A 14380-nucleotide genomic window follows, 5' to 3' on the forward strand; every position below is an offset into this window, starting at 1 on the left:
AGCACATCAGTGCGAAAGATAAGGCTGAAGCATTTGCAACAATCTTCAGCCAGAAGTGCCGAGTTTATGATCCATCTCGGCCTCCTCCTGAAGTCCCCAGCATCACAGATGTCAGACTTCAGCCAATTTGATTCACCCGCAGGGTATCAAGAAACGACTGAAGACACTGGATATTACAAAAACTATGGGCCCTGACAATATTCCGGCAATAGTACTGAAGACCTGTGCTCCAGAACTTGCCGCGCCCCTAGCCAAGCTGTTCCATTACAGCTACAACACTGGCATCTACCTGGCAATGTGGAAAATTGCCCAGGTATGTCCTGTACACAAAAAGCAGGACAAGTCCAACCCAGCCAATTACCATCCCATCAGTCTACTCTCAATTATCAGTAAAGTGATGAAAGCTGTCATCAATATTACCATCAAGCAACATTTGCTTAGCAAAAACCTGCTCAGTGACGCTCAGTTTGGGTTCTGCCAGGGCCACTCAGCTCCTGACCTCATCACAGCCTTGGTTCAAACATGGACAAAAGAGCTAAACTCAAGAGGTGAGGTGAGAGTGACTGCCCTTGACATAAAGGCAGCATTTGACCTAGTATGACATCAAGGAGCCCTAGCAAAACTGGAGTCAATGGGAATCAGGGGGAAAGCTCTCTGCTGGTTGGAGTCATATCTAGCACAAAAGAAGATGGCTGTGGTTGTTGGAGGTCAATCATCTGAGCTCCAGGACATCACTGCAGGAGTTCCTCAGGGTAGTGTCCTAGGCCCAACCATCTTCAGCTGCTTCATCAATGACTTTCCTTCAAATCATAAGGTCAGAAGTGGGGATGTTCACTGATGATTGCACAATTTTCAGCACCATTCACAACCCCTCAGATACTGAAGCAGTCCATGTAGAAAGGCAACAAGACCTGGACAATATCCAGGCTTGGGCTGATAAGTGGCAAGTAACATTTGCGCCACACAAGTGCCAGGCATTGACCATCTTCAACAAGAGAGAATCTAACCATCTCCCGTGACATTTAATGGCATTACCATTGCTGAATCCCCCACTATCAACATCCTAGGGGCTACTATTGACCAGAAATTGAACTGCAGTAGCCATATAAATACCGTGGCTACAAGAGCAGGTCGGAGGCTAGGAATCCTGCAGCAAATAACTCATCTCCTGACTCCCCAAAGCCTGTCCACCATCTACAAGGCACAAGTCAGGAGTGTGATGGAATACTCTCCACTTGCCTGGATGTGTGCAGCACCAACAACACTCAAGAAGCTCGACACCATCCAGGACAAAGCAGCCCACTTGATTGGCACCTCATCCACGAACATTCACGCCCTCCACCACCAATGCACGGTGGCAGCAGTGTGTACCATCTACAAGATGCACTGCAGCAACGCACCAAGGCTCCTTAGGCAGCACCTTCCAAACCTGTGACCTCTGCCAACTAGAAGGACAAAGGCAGCAAATGCATGGGAACACCACCACCTGCAAGTTCCCCTCCAAGTCACACACCATCTTGACTTGGAACTATATCGCCATTCCTTCACTGTTGCTAGGTCAAAATCCTGGAACTCCCTTCCTAACAGCACTGTGAGTGTACCTAGCCCACATGGACTGCAGCAGTTCAAGAAGGCAGCTCACCACCACCTTCTCAAGGGCAATTAGGGATGGGCAATAAATGCTGGACTAGCCAGCATTTTAAAATTGAATTTTGAAAAGCAGTTGAAGGAATCGTCAACAGTGTTATCACGTAGCACTTATTCACCAATAACCTGCTCACACATGTTCAATTTGGATTCCACTGGTACCACTCAACTTCAGACCGCATTAGAGTTGAATTCCAGAAGTGAGGCAAGATTGATGGCCATGATATCAAGGCAACATTTAACTGACTGTGGCACCACGGAACACTAGACAAACTGAAGTCACTAGGGATGAATGAGTAAACTCTTCACTGGCTGGAGTTATGCCTGGCACAATGTAAGAAATTGCTGTTTAGTGGAGGTCAATTATCTCTTGCTGCAGGAATGATCTTCCATCCATCATAAGGTCAGAAGAAGGGCTGTTTGCTGATGATTGTACAATGTTCACCTCCATTTACAACTCCTCAGGAAAAGAAGCAATGCATACCTGCATGCAGCAAGACCTGGATAATGTCCAGGCTTGAGCTATTAGGTGACAAGAAACATTCACATTACACAAATGTCAGGTAGTGATTATCTCCAACAAGAGAGAACCTATCTACCTCCCAGTTGACATTTACTGGCATTGCCATAGCAAGCTTCTGGTAACCCCAAGGATGTTGATGGAGGACTTAGCGATGGTGATGAAATTAACTGGCAAGTAGAGGTGATTAGGCTCTCTTTTGTGGACCCTTTTCTTGATTATCACTGTTCTTTGTTGTATTTTACAAATGCCTGTCCTATTTTCCCCATGTCAGTCTTGTTTTCATACTCTTAACCTTTACAATCTTCCCTTCTATAATTTATATGTTTGTCAGAATTTTATTCCTGCTATATCTATCATATACTTATTTTGATTTTCTGTATTTATCCAGGAAAGCCCACCCTGATTCATTATCTTTATTCCAAGTCAGAAATAATTAAAGCTATACTTTATTCATCTCAATACTGCAAGCCCACTGTTCAATCTTCCATTTTTTCCAACCAATTAATGCAGGTTAGGTCTTCTGTCATCCCAATGAAAGTAGTTAATTTCCCACCTTTATCTTCAGCAATTCTTCTTAAAATTTGAGGCAATGGCCACCTTGATCTAAGAAGCTCTTGATGTTCAACAGCGGAGAATTCTCCCCCTGATTCCCATCGATTTCAATTTTGCTAGGGCTCCTTGATGCCATAATTGGTCAAATGCTGTTTACCTATCACACATTACTGCAACGATAAGAAGTATGTCTGCACTATGTCTTGATGATCATCCACTATAACTTCAGTGGAAGATCCATGGAAACCTCAGAGTAATGGACTACAGCACTTCAGCTGGCAGTTGACAAACTACTCCAGTAGTCTTGAGTGGAAAGTTCAGCCTTCTGACCTACACTTTCAACAAAGTCTAAGTAAGAACTTCCTCTTGGTCGAGTGTCCGCAGGTAGGAAAGAGACACTCTCGTGCCTAACTCCAAGATCTCTGAGCTAGCTTCTTGCAGGTCTTTCTCCTCACAAACATTCAATATGAGCAACAAAATGGCCTCCTCTAATTTGTATCTGCCTCAAGTATACCTGCTGCAGCCTCTATCACCACATGTACAGTAGGATTAATTAGCTGGGGTGGATTTGCGATTGAAATAGTAGGAAATGTGTTGAAGGGACTGACCACATGGCCTTGTCATTATTTCCATAGATTAATGAGCAATTCTGATGAACATTTGAAGAGGATTAGTGCTTTTTGAGAGGAGAATGCAGGTGACATTTTTGCGGTGGGGCGGTGGGTGGGGGCTACTTTGATGCCATTCTACTCTTTACAGTCCCAAAGCAGACAATTAGAGGAGAATCTCTCCCTCTTCCATTTTGCCATCGGGAAGTTAGGCACTTTTCTACAGGAAGAATGATTTTAAAAATCAAGTCAGAAAAATAAAAACAGTCTATTAAATAGCTCTGATAGAATAAAGCTATCTCTGCATGAAAATGGCTTCAAAATACTAGCAATTTCTCTTTGCTAGATAGAAAAAAAAGGATAGGTAACACCACTGAACTGTCAAATTCCCAGAATCAGATAGGCTGTGATTGAGATGCAGGTGAAGGTAAAGGCAGATGGCCTTTGAACCATATACGACTGGCCTAAAATGACACCTTCACCCTACTTGCAACCATGCAAAAGATGAAGCTTTTTGTTTTAATTCATCTGAGAAAAATCTGCTAATGTTAAATGTTGCATGCTGCATATCAATGTAATTCCTAATCTGCAAGACAAGATTAATTTTAGAACCGTATTACAAGCTTTATATTATCAACCCCTACAAACTAGGAAGATTAAGGTTCAGAAACTAAGCATCAGAAGGTCTGTAATACACTTATTCATATTCATGTGTGCCATGGATGACATACCTTTCTAACTCAATGTCTGCAATTATAGATGTTCTATAAATTGTCATCTGCTCCTTCGAAGATTTTCTATAATGGGTTATCTTGCAAAATAGATAAATTCTGTCACTGCAGTGCTTGGTTAGTTGGTGTAAATTTTCATTTTTAACACCACTGTGCTGAGGCTTACGTGCCAGGAGCACCTATTGGCGAACTGAATGTGAGCTTAAAACAATTCACCATCAAAGATAAATATTTACTTCCATATTGAGTGGTAGCAGAAATAGATGTGGAATAGAATCATTTCCAAATTATTTCTGTTATATAATTGAATCTGCCTTGTGTATGTATATTAGGTTAGTGTAGTGTTTTAGAGGGGAATTGTAGAGTAAAGTGAGAGACCGGAGAGGAGATTTAGAGGTCCAAAGGGGAGGGTTTGGTGGGGTGAGGTGGGGAGTGGGAGTGTTGGTGAATAACTGGTGAGGATGTCAGAGAAAGATTGGAGGCGAAAGAAAGTGGCTGAACTGTTGGAACCATTGACAGAAATACTTTTAGGAGGGGGTGGGAAAAGAAGATGGAGAGGACACCTGGGAAGGTGAAAGGGGAGGGGTGTGTAGAGGAAGTAGCAAGTGGAGGAGGGAGGAGATTGGAGTGAAGTTGCAGAAAGGGAGAGGCGGGAGGATGCAGAGGAAGGAGGGAAGAGTTGGTAGGAATAGGAGCGAGGATGATTCATAGAGGAGAGAAGCAGACCATGATGGCAGTAAATGAATCAGAAAGAAAGCTGATCAATAAGAAATAAAGATGCAGTGTTAATAAATCGAAAGGGATGTTACAGATCAGCAACTTAAATTAAATTTAGGCAATAAAATTAATAAAATGCCATTCTGGGGAAAATTAAATAAAGGAATATTGGACATCAAGAAACTAACAGCAAGGATAGGGATAGGGAGAAGCAGCATGGGCAAACAAAAAGGGACTAGAAAGTGGAATGGGCCCTGGGACTAAAATTCATGCTACTTAGCAAAAACAGGAGTAAGGGAGCACGATTTTTGAGGGCCTTGAATGAATACAATGGAATTGCCTTTATTTACCTTTTACAAGATGTCTGCCATGCTTTGTGAAATGCTATTACAGCACCACCATATGACAGGTGCTAGTTACTGCAAATAGCATTGATAAATGGCTGAATTTCAGTTGATTGATGATCAAGTAATGATAGATGGTGAAACATCACACTCATAGCACCACCTAGAGCTGCAATATGAGAACGTTGAGACCACTCACAACTGCTAATCTATAATAGATAAAGACAGCAAATGAATATTCTGCAATGAAAGAATTGTTTTCCATTGGTTAGCTAATGCTGTTTTAGATTTTAGAGCAAAGATCTCCAGGAATTATATTTTAACATCACCGAAGGAGACCATTTGGACTATTGAGTTTATGTTGTCTCCCCAAAATTGCTATCTGCCTAGTTCTATTCCATTCATATGGAACTCAGTAAAAGATGTTGCTATGGGAACCTGTATAGGCCCTAGCTATGCCTGTCTTTTTGTGGGATATGTGGAACATTCTTTGTTATAGTCTTACTCAGGCCCCCTCCCTCATTTCTTTTTCTGGTACGTTGATGACTGCATTGGTGCCAAAGCCTGCTATCACCCTGAACTGGAAAATGTCATTGATTTTGCTTCCAATTTCACCTTGTTCAAGAAAGGGAATAGGGATAACCCTGGGAATTATAGACCAGTCAGTCTTACGTCGGTAGTGGGCAAATTATTGGAGAGGATTCTGAGAGACAGGATTTATGATTATTTGGAAAAGCATGGTTTGATTAGAGACAGTCAGCATGGCTTTGTGAGGGGCAGGTCATGCCTCACAAGCCTTATTGAATTCTTTGAAGATGTGACAAAACACATTGATGAAGGAAGAGCAGTGGATGTGGTGTATATGGATTTTAGCAAGGCGTTTGATAAGGTTCCCCATGGTAGGCTCATTCAGAAAGTGAGGAGGCATGGGATACAGGGAAAGTTGGCTGTCTGGATACAGAGAAGACAGAGGGTGATAGTAGATGGAAAGTATTCAACATGGAGCTCAGTGACCAGTGGTGTTCCGCAGGGATCTGTTCTGGGACCTCTGTTCTTTGTGATTTTTATAAATTACTTGGATGAGGAAGTGGAAGGCTGGGTTAGCAAGTTTGCCCATGACACGAAGGTTGCTGGAGTTGTGGATGGTGTGGAAGGCTGTTGTAGGTTGCAACGGGACATTGGCAGGATGCAGAGCTGGGCTGAGAAGAGGCAGATGGAGTTCAACCTGGAAAAATGTGAAGTGATTTATTTTGGAAGGTCGAATTTGAATGCAGAATACAGGCTTAAAGACAGGATTCTTGGTAGTGTGGAGGAACAGAGGGATCTTGGGGTCCATGTCCATAGATCGCTCAAAGTTGCCACCCAAGTTGATAGGGTTGTTAAGAAGGCGTATGGTGTGTTGGCTTTCATTAACAGGGGGATTGAGTTTAAGAGCCGCGAGGTTATGCTGCAGCTCTATAAAGCCCTGGTTAGACCACACTTGGAATATTGTGTTCAGTTCTGGTTGCCTCATTATAGGAAGGATGTGGAAGCTTTAGAGAGGGTGCAGAGGAGATCTACCAGGATGCTGCCTGGACTGGAGGGCATGTCTTACGAAGAAAGATTGAGGGATTAGATTAGATTAGAGATACAGCACTGAAACAGGCCCTTCGGCCCACCGAGTCTGTGCCGAACATCAACCACCCATTTATACTAATCCCATATTCCTACCAAACATCCCCACCTGTCCCTATATTTCCCTACCACCTACCTATACTAGTGACAATTTATAATGGCCAATTTACCTATCAACCTGCAAGTCTTTTGGCTTGTGGGAGGAAACCGGAGCACCCGGAGAAAACCCACGCAGACACAGGGAGAACTTGCAAACTCCACACAGGCAGTGCCCGGAATCGAACCCGGGTCCCTGGAGCTGTGAGGCTGCGGTGCTAACCACTGCGCCACTGTGCCGCTAGGGCTTTTCTCATTGGAGCGAAGAAGGATGAGAGGTGACTTGATAGAGGGGTACAAGATGATGAGAGGCATAGATAGAGTGGATAGCCAGAGACTTTTTCCCAGGGTGGAAAGGGCTATCACCAGGGGGCATAATTTTAAGGTGATTGGAGGAAGGTTTCGGGGAGATGTCAGAGGTAGGTTCTTTACACAGAGAGTGGTGGGTGCGTGGAATGCGCTGCCAGTGGTGGTAGTAGAAGCAGATACATTAGGGACATTTAAGCGACTCTTGGATAGGTACATGGATGATAGTAGAATGAAGGGTAGGTAGTTAGTTTGATCTTAGAGTAAGTTAAAGGTTCGGCACAACATCGTGGGCCGAAGGGCCTGTACTGTGCTGTACTGTTCTATGTTCTATGTTTTATGCCTTCACATGGTCTATCTCCCTTCCCTTCCTTGACTTTTCAATCTCCATTTCTGGGGATAGGCTACCAGCCAACATTCACTATAAGCCCACTGACTCCTACACTACTTTGACTACATTTCCTCACACCCCATTTCCTGTAAGGACTCTTTTCCATTCTCCCAGTTTTGCTGTCTCCATCGCATCTGTTCTGATGATGCAACCTTCCATACTAGCACTTCCGACATGTCTTCCATTTTCCTCAACCAAGGATCCTGCTGTGGTTGACAAGGCCCTCGACCATGTCCATTCTATTTCACGCACTTCTGCTCTCATCTCTTCCCCACCCTCCCACAGCAATGATTGGGTGCCCCTTGTCCTCACTTTCCACCCCACTAGCCTTCGTATACAACGGACCATCCTCTGCCATTTCTGCCACCTCCAACATGATGCCACCACCAAACACATCTTCCCCTCCTCTCAGCATTCCAAAGAGACTGTTCACTCCATGACAACCTAGTCCACTCCTCAGTCACCTCCAACACCCCCTCCCCTTCCCACGGCCCCTTTCCATTCAAGCAAATGTGATGGAAACACCAGCCCTTTTCACCTCTCAAAGTCCAAAGCCCCAAGCACTCCTTCCAGGTAAAACAGCGATTTACTTGTACTTCTTTCAATTTAATATAATGTATTGGCTGCTCACAATGTAGTCTCCTCTACATTGGGGATACCAACTGCCAACTGGGTGCCCACTTGGGGGAAAATTGATGATGCCACCAGGATCTTCCTGATGGTGAATGGGCCCCCCCCCCACCCCGCTGAGGCTGAATGCTGGCAGTTGCCTGGAGGTGACCTCCCAGTAGCAGACCAGGATGGTCATCAATGCGTCCTTTAAATCCCCCCCCCCACTCCTGGACCTTCAGTGATCAGCTGGCCACAGCTGTGGCTGTAGGCCATCCTGTGAACGGACTCCCCCTCCACAATGATGGCTTAGCAGCTGTGGCCACACTTATTTTTTACAATTTCATAATTCTTTAGAGGGCACCTCCATCTTGAGGTGCTCGCAGTCTCCTGCCTCCCTCAGCAGCGCCCACATTTCCCGCTGCGGCTTCTGGACAGTTATCATTGCAGGCCCTCCTATTGGGCCTCCCAATTCACTGATCCGCCCACCATCCTTAATTGGGTGGGAAACCAGGAGGCAGCTTCTTAATTGGCGACCTCCAGGAAGATCACGACCACATCCTATCATGGCTACTTCTGGGTTGCCGACCCGGAACTGAGGCCGATGTCGGGATCATGACCCAAATGGGAAAATCCAGCCCCTTAACACTGTTCCACAGGTGCTGCCGGACCTGCTGAGTATTTCCAGCACTTTCTGTTCTTATTTCAGTTTTCCAGCATCTGCAGTGTTTTGCTTTTGTATGATGTAGGATCTGATGGCCAATGTCTCAGCTTCCATTGCAGCAGAAGCCACCCAACATCTGTGTGCTGCAGTGGAAACTCAGACTGAGGTCATGCAAGGTCAGCTTGCTGCCCTGGAAACTCAGACAACCCTCATGCACCCTCAGACTGCTGCTATCATGGCTGTGGATACCACAATTCAAAGAGGCTAGCAAGGTGTTACAGTAATCTAACAATCAGTCTTCCAACAGATTATTAGGTTTGCTGAGGCACTGCCCTAGGGGAGGGACAGTGCCTCTGTGGAGCACAAACCTGTTGTCCTCCGTGAGGGTGACAGCATTTGTCCTACGACTCCACCAATGCCCTTGCTGGTATCGGAGAGCTAGCCAGCCCAGACTGCTGTCGCTCATGCTGAGATGGTGCAGTGCGAAGCCAGGCCTTCTAGGGCCAGAGCTGCTCGAGATTGTCCTGCAAGGCCATCTTCAGTCTCCCCCAGTGAAAATCAGCAGCCTTCCACCAGCCAAGCTGCAGCCACTCGGGTAGCACTAGGCCAGGCAAAGGAAAACAGGCATTATGGGAATGCACAACAGTGATTAGTTGACATTTGTATGCAATATGACATGCTTTAATGTATAAATTTAGCTGGAATGTTTATTTTGTGTGGCTTTTATTTTAGCAGTGTAGCCAAGTGGATTCTGTGATGGTCAGTTACCGAGGGAAGATAAGGTGTGGAACTGTTGGTGGATGGATAATTGGGGTTGCATTTACTAGTATCACAGTCAGATGAGTCAATCATGGGCCACCCAGTTGGAATGGGACTGCGTTGGTTGCCTCCTCCCTACCTCCTCATCCTCAGCCTCCTCCTCAGCTGCTCACCATCTCACTGGTGGCAAAGACTGTGCTCTCATGATGGTGACATTGTGCAGTGTGTAGTAGACCACCACAAATTGTGACACGTGCTCTGCCAAGTCTGCAGGGCTCCTCCAGAGTGGTCCAGACAGCAGAAATGTTGGCCAAAATTTTATGCCCCCACAGGAGAGGGCTGGAGGTGGGGGCAGGTGTAAAATTGAAGGAGACGCGAGCAATGCCGTTTCCATTGCCTTCTTGCCCCACTGCAATTTTACGAGTGACAGCAGAGGTGACAAACAGGCCTCCTGCCCCAGGCCAATTAAGGCCCTTAAGTGGCCAATTAATTGCCACTTAACTGCTTGCCCCAGCCGCCGCTGGTATATTATCAACTGCGTGCAGGCAGTTCAGTAGCTCAGAAGGCCTCGCGGGAAAACTGGCAACCTGCTTGCGGGCTGTGGGGTGGCCCTTCTAATCATGCACCCTGTGTCTGAAGCAGGGTTCCCCCCCGCAGCACAAGCCATCCCCACTGGAGCACCTCTCCACCTCTTGAGCAACTCCCCTACCCCCACAACCCTTGCCTCGCTGGGGCCCAGCCGCTTGTCCCTGGTGAGACCCAACACACTTATCTGCATTCTGGGACCTTGTCCATGTTGCCATGGGGTGCCGCCCCAGCAGTGGCCACCGTTCCCGGTAGCATTCCTGGGACTGAAGAGCTGGTCTGTTCACACAAATCATCTGGCAGTATGGCTTCCATTGTATGCATGCTCCCGTGTGCATGGATTGTGCACTGGTGTCATGAGTCATGTCATCAAAGGGTTGCCCTTGTTGCCCCTCTCTATGCCATGGTGGCTCAAATGCAGATGGCACTGCCCAGGAGGAAGGAATCGTGACTGTTGCCAGGATACCAGGTATTGACCTGCTTATACTTTGCATGTGGCCGCACACCAGCTGGACGTTGAGGGAGTGAAATCCCATTCGGTTGTGGTACATCTCAGAGTTGACATGCAGCACCTGAAAAGCAATGTGTGTGCAATCAATGGCAGCCTGCACCATGGGGAAACCTGCAATCCTGGAGAAGCCATGTGCTTGCTCCACCTCTTCTCTCTGGTAAAAGAGAATAAAATGTATTTAGCTCTCTTGGAGAGCCTCAGTGACTTTCCTTATCAAACAATGGATGGCAAAATGGGAAATGTTGCAAATATCCCCTGCTTCAGCCTGCAAGGAGCCAAAAGCATAAAATCCTGTGGCCATGGCCAGCTTCACAGCCATTGGTAATGCCATCCTCTCCCTGCTCCATGATTGCAGTTGTAGTTGTAGCAGGAGGCAGGTTTCAGAAATGGAGACATCTTACACGCCATTCACACCGAGCCTCAGGTACGAAAATCGCTCCTTAAAGAACCTGGCAGATATGGCCTCCTGCTCAGAGCTCTTCTCTTCCTTCTTCTCCTCCATCTTCCAGCAGCTTGTCCTGCCTGTGTCGCTTCTGCTCATACTTACTGTCACACTGTAGTCCAAGGGGAATGCAAACTACTAGACCCCTCTCTAGGAACAAGTGGTTTATACAGAATCGTTGAAGTCAATACAATGTCCTTCAGCATCTGCCACACTGCTCCCTGTAGACTTTAGCAACTTTAGCGACTCCAGAAACCACCAAACACTTCTATAATCATCGTGACAGCCAATAGAAATCACTCTGCAACTAATGTGAAGATAGTTGATGTTCCCTTTAAATAACATTGATAGGAGTGTCTTTCCTGCTGCTAAATGCACACTCAGTTGTGTAAGATTAAGAGAGGGCGTTAGCTGGAGTGTTGAGCTCCAAAATGACATCATTGTCTTCCAGCAAATAGTTCCTGTGCATGTGCCTTCACTAAAATGGGTTGGGTGCAACCCACATCAGAAGCGAACACTCGCATCCCGATCACCATTTTGGAGGTAAAACAACAATTATAAAATTGCACACACACCACTGTTTAAATCTGAAAAACTGTAACTATTACTCGCTGCTGCAATATTTCATTTAATATGACACACCTTAATTTTTATCAACAAACCTCCTATGCAGCTTTTGTACTAATACATTTTCAATTTACAGTGGTGTTTGTATTTGTGTAGCACCTGACCACAGCTGGGCTTCTTCTTACAGATTTACTAATTCGTCCTGTCAATGTAGAAATTGTTAATGGGGGAGGGGGAAGAGAGGGGTGGTAGTGATTGCTTTTAACTTTCTAATTGTTTAAGTAACTGTGTGAATTATCATTGTATTGGGGTTCACAGTACATACTGTTCATAGAATTTGTTATGTTTGATGACTGCTATTGCAAAAACACATACTCTTGGACTCGTACAGAATTGCCAGTGAGATCTATTGGGGCACAAGGACAAAATTTGTACATTCATTTCATAACAAAGCAACAGTGAATGGGCTGTAAATTTCCTGTCATACTCTGGTTATTTCCTGCATCATAGTGCCTTAATCCCCACATTTATATAACTTCTATATTTGGTGTTTCCAGTGTCCTTGTCAGCTTCTCATTCTTCACCCTCTACAAACTCCAACATGTTCAGAACTCAGTTGCCTGCCTCCTGTCCTGCACCAAGTAGTGTTCACCCACCATGCCCATCCTTGCTGATTTGCTTTTGCTCCCTGTGACACAATGCATTGAATGTTCCCATCTTCAACTCCCTCCATGGCCTCATCCCAATAGAAACTGTTCCAACTCTGCATCCTTCCCTCAGCCTTCAGTGTTCCAACTCTCACCTGTTTTGCATCCTCCTCACTCTTTACAATCATTGGTGGCAAAGCCTTCAGCTGCCTCAGTCCTATTCTCTGGAATTCTCTGCCTAAGTTCCTTTTTACCTTCACTTCCATCACAATCAGGAGGGGTATTGCCACTCCAAATCTGCCCTGCATAGGAAATAAGGAAATTTCAGTGGGTTAGTCCTATTGCTAACATGCCAACAGGAAAAGAATGCAGCCTTTTCTATGCTTATTGGTTAATGTATTGATAAAGATTTTTTTGAGCAATGTAGACATCTTCAGGGATACTCACAATACCCCATTTTATATTATGCCACATATTGACATAGAAGTGTTTCAGTATTTTCACATCATTCATTTCACAAGGAGATTATCTTGAATCATATGCTAATAATGACCCTGACCACCAGCTTTTTCCCTATTACCAGCCAAAACTAGATTTAAAACAAAGTAACTGCATGCTCACTTGCCCTAATACTCTAAGCCTGCTCAATCTTTCCTGATAGTTGCAGCCTCTCAATTCTAACAGCCTTGTAAATCTTTTCTGTACTTTCTCCAGAGCTTCAGTATCCTTTATGTAATATACTGCAGAGGAATGAGGTTAGAGTAAAAAGTTTCAGTTTAAGAGCTTACACCATCACAGGCCCACTAAGAAATACAGCCCCCTTCTGTACTGCCATTTCTATAATTTGTCTTGCATATAGTTTTTTTTCACATCTCCCTGATCAGTCTATTCCTCTTTATATCTGCTTCCACTAACTGAGAAGGGCACCGCATCCACAGAGATGCACACTCTCCTCATTCCAGTGTGAACCTTGGTTATACAGCAATTTCCATGATTCAGCAGCAGGTCCCATCCATTATGGTGTATAATTGAGGTTTCAATGTACATAACTTGAATTAAAGAAAAAAAGTCAAATGGATTTTTTCGTGTTGTTTCTGGGCACAATTACCTGGAAGACTTATCTGCCTCAGACAGACCTAATCAGAACAAATGGCAAAAGCTCTCAAGGCGTCAAAAGCCTTCATGTTGATTTTCAAAGGCTTCTAAAATTAAATGTCAGCACTCTACTCTGTAAACACATATAAAAAACTTTACAACTGTTGGACCATAACATATTTATCTGGAAAATAACTTTTTGTAAGTATCGTTGCTGCTGATGAAGATCAAAGAAATAAAAACAAAATGTAATTTCTCCCCGCCATACCACCTCCACACGCACCCCACCCCCCCCCCCCCCCCCACCCCCCACCTCCCATTCCTGGCAACAATAGAATCAACATTTCCATTGACATTCAGAGATCAGTAACTAGAGGGCTTTCATTTAAAGGTCATCACCAAAAGAATAAAAGAGAGAGATGAGGACCTTTTTGTTTCGGACAGAGGGTTTTTAGAACTTACAATGCCCTTCTTGAAACAATAATAGAATCATAGAATGATATAGCACAGAAGGAGACCATTCGGTCTATCATGCCGGTGCCAGCTCTTTGAAAGAGGTATCCAATTAGACCAATTTCAATGTTGTTGCCTTATTCACTGTATTTTTTTTACCCTTCAAATATTTATCTCAATCCTTTTTGAAAATTATTATTGAATCTGTTTTCACCATCCACTCAGGCAGTGTACTCCAGATCACAATAACTCACTACATAAAATTTTCTCCTCATCTAGCTTCTGGCTCTTTTGTCAATTACCTTAAATCTGTGTTCTCTGGTTACCGATCCTCCTGCCAGGAGAAACTGTTTATCCTTATTTATTCCATCAAAACCCGTCATGATTTTGAAATTCTATTAAATCCCCTCTTAGTCTTTTCTGCTCTAAGGAGCGTAACCCCAGCTTCTCTAGCATCTCCACATAACTGAAGTCCCACATCCATGGTACGATTCTAGTAAAACTCTTCTGTATCCTCTC

This window comes from Heterodontus francisci, chromosome 4, assembly GCF_036365525.1.
Source record: "Heterodontus francisci isolate sHetFra1 chromosome 4, sHetFra1.hap1, whole genome shotgun sequence".
NCBI lineage: Eukaryota > Metazoa > Chordata > Chondrichthyes > Heterodontiformes > Heterodontidae > Heterodontus > Heterodontus francisci.